Consider the following 3,151-nt stretch of genomic DNA (forward strand, 5'->3'; position numbering starts at 1 on the left):
ATTCTGGTATATTGGTCAACCGTAGCTAGAAATATATTAAAAGTACGTCTTTTGAATGAAAAATTACAGGATCATTAATTTTATGCAACTGCATCGAATTTTGTTGTTAGTTACAGTACTTTTTCCGTCCAATGTGGGCGAGTCTATTATCGGTTTAGGGTGAAAGTGAAGTCTAGATGACTTAAAAGGTCATTAACTTATCATATTTGACGCAATATATGTATACAACAAAACACTACATCAAGTAAATCATATTTCATATATCAGAATTTATGTAAAAATACAGCTTATTTGAAAAATACAATTAAAATTATTTAATTGACCTATTTGTTCCATTAGGTCAGAAATTAGAAGGACCTTTCTCTCGTTTGCCAATAGATGGTGTTGGAAACTTGTTTATAAGTTATAAAAGACAATTATCGTCTATGATCTTATTAGCAAAGTAATTATCAAATCATAATTGCATTGTATTGCAATGAGTGTACACGCCGGCACACTATTCTGTCTTATATCTCTTCCTGTTGATTCTTTAAGATTTTAATAGTTGGTATTTTAAAGATCTATTTTTATGTTGTTACTGTTCTTAGAATTATTTATTTCAATTGCTCTTTATCTTTCTTGTAGTTTATTACCTTGTTTCCTTTCCTCACTGGGCTATTTTTCGCTTTTGGAGTCCTTGGGATTATTACCTTCTGCTTTTCTAAGGATGTAGCTTAGCTAATAATAATAATAATAATAATAATAATAATAATAATAATAATAATAATAATAATGAATGCGCTCTGCTCGCAATAGGAATAGAATATCCAATGGGATTGTATGTTTATTTTATTTTTGCTAAACCAGGATGATTTTGTTCCGGTCAGGTATTTTTATGATCATGATGTTTCGAGCCGAGAGAAGGTTGTGAACTCAAAGGCAGTGTGAGAGCAACTGAGTTAGTTTATTAAAGAACACTCTCCTTTATATACAAAATCTCAAAGCAACAAGAATTTCCATGTTCAAATATTGACACTGTTACAGAGGAGAAAAACAGACATGAATTTTCAGGTTCGTTTTAGTGCGAGGGGAGAGCAAAGATACAAGCAAAAAATTAACTATGTACGATCGTGTGACACACAGTTGGTACATGGCTCCCCCTCTAAAAATGACATACTGTACATGTTAAATAGGTCGCCCTGACCTAGAGAGGCGAACTGTAGGCGGGTCATCTGGCAGAAGATAAGCAGGTTTTAGATGATCAATGGAGACCCAGTCTTCTTTGCCACGAATGTTTAGTAGAAATGCTTTCGGACTGCGGCGGATCACAAGGAAAGGGCCCGTGTAAGGGGGCGTTAGTGGTGGTTTGCTAGTGTCGTTGCGCAGGAAGACGTGCGTTGCAGAGAGCAAGTCTGTTGGTATGTGATGCTTCGCTGGGGGCTTGTAAGTCTGGCGGCATGTAGCAAATTTTCCCACGACGTGACATATGCGCTGGAGATCGTCGGAGGATGTTGTAGAAGGAAAAAATTTGGCAGGGACGATCAACGGGTCCCCATACACCATTTCAGCTGCCGAGACATCGAGGGTGTCTGTAAGAGTGGTCCTTAGTCCCAGGACGACCCAGGGAAGCTGAGTAAACCAAATAGAATCCTTGCAGAGGGACATCAAAGCTGCATTGAGGGTGCGATGAAAACGTTCAACCATTCCATTAGCAGCTGGGTTGTAGGCCGTTGTCTGATGTAGGGTGATGCCCAGGAGATTCGCTAATGATGTCCACAATTGAGAGGTGAAAGTGGTTCCCCTGTCGGAAGTAATATGCTCAGGGATACCAAATCTTGCAATCCATCCAGAGAGTAAGGCAGATGTACATGAGGCGGACGTTGCAATTTCCACGGGAATGGCTTCAGTCCAACGAGTGGAGCAGTCGACGATGGTAAACAGGTAACGATATCCTTGTGATGTGGGTAGGGGGCCCACAACGTCGACATGAATGTGTGCGAAACGACGCTGAGGTTGAGGAAAGTGCCCACTCCCAAATCCGTGTGTCGATGTACTTTTGAAGTTTAGCAAGAAGTACAGGCGCGGACCCAATCCTTAGCATTCTTAGAAATGCCGTGCCAAATTAACTTTGCCTTCAGCAGCTGTGCAGTAGACCGGCACGAGGGATGTGAAAGGTCGTGAATAAAATCAAACACCTGCCGTCGCATGGGAGCAGGAATCCAAGGTCGCGGTCTAACAGTACTGACGTCACAGAGTAGGGTGGTGTTGGGGTCTTCGAGGAGAAAGTCTTCCCAACGGAGGGAAGTGCAGGAGGTCCTACATGCCTAATACTCTGGATCCTGTCATTGGGCTTCAGCCAGGGCGTTGTAATCCAATCCCAGTTGAACGGCAGCCAACGTGTTTCTTGACAGGGCATCGGTATGGGATTCATTTTCCCAGGGACGTATTGAAGGGTGCAATTGTATTCAGCCATGGCGGAGAGATGTCGGCGTTGCCGGGCGTACCAGGCATCAGACTGTCGAGTAAAGGCGTGCACCAGAGGCATGTGGTCTGTGCGAATGATGAAGGGCGTACCTTTTAACCCTGGATAGGTACGGTGGGTCGTATGCGACCCCGAGCGTCAAAACAAAAGAGGTTTTTATCACGTGACTCACCCCCGTGATGGAATTTGTGGGTGATCGACCTGCAGTCGGTCACTTGCCCACACGCTCTGGTAGTGTACAGACGTGCTTCGCTCTAGCGCTCTTCCTTCCCAGATTTCTGAGACACGTCGGGGTCGTTCGCGTCCGAGTTTACCCTTCTAAGGTAAGTTGCATATTTATCAAAGTTATTACGTATTATGAAATTGTCGTAGAATGGTGCAACTTGTATAGGTTATCGGATGTGGAAATTCTTGGTGGATGATTTAGCTACCACGTGCATGATTTTTTTTTTAGTTGAAATGCCGTTCATCACCACGAGGACCATTTTACCGCGAGTGCCCCTTTTTCAGTTTTTTGCATTTTTTGGCCAAGTCATTTTTCCGTAAGAAATTGCCAAATAGTGTCGCAAAACTTTTGCTTTTTCAGTGTTGGAAAGTGTGTATAGATGATCTGGCTACCCATGCGTGACTTTGTTTTTGTCAGGTACGCCGTAGATATTGGTATGTGGGGCATTTAACTGCGGTTACCAA

The sequence above is a fragment of the Palaemon carinicauda genome, chromosome 10, assembly GCF_036898095.1.
Source record: "Palaemon carinicauda isolate YSFRI2023 chromosome 10, ASM3689809v2, whole genome shotgun sequence".
In the NCBI taxonomy this organism is placed as follows: domain Eukaryota; kingdom Metazoa; phylum Arthropoda; class Malacostraca; order Decapoda; family Palaemonidae; genus Palaemon; species Palaemon carinicauda.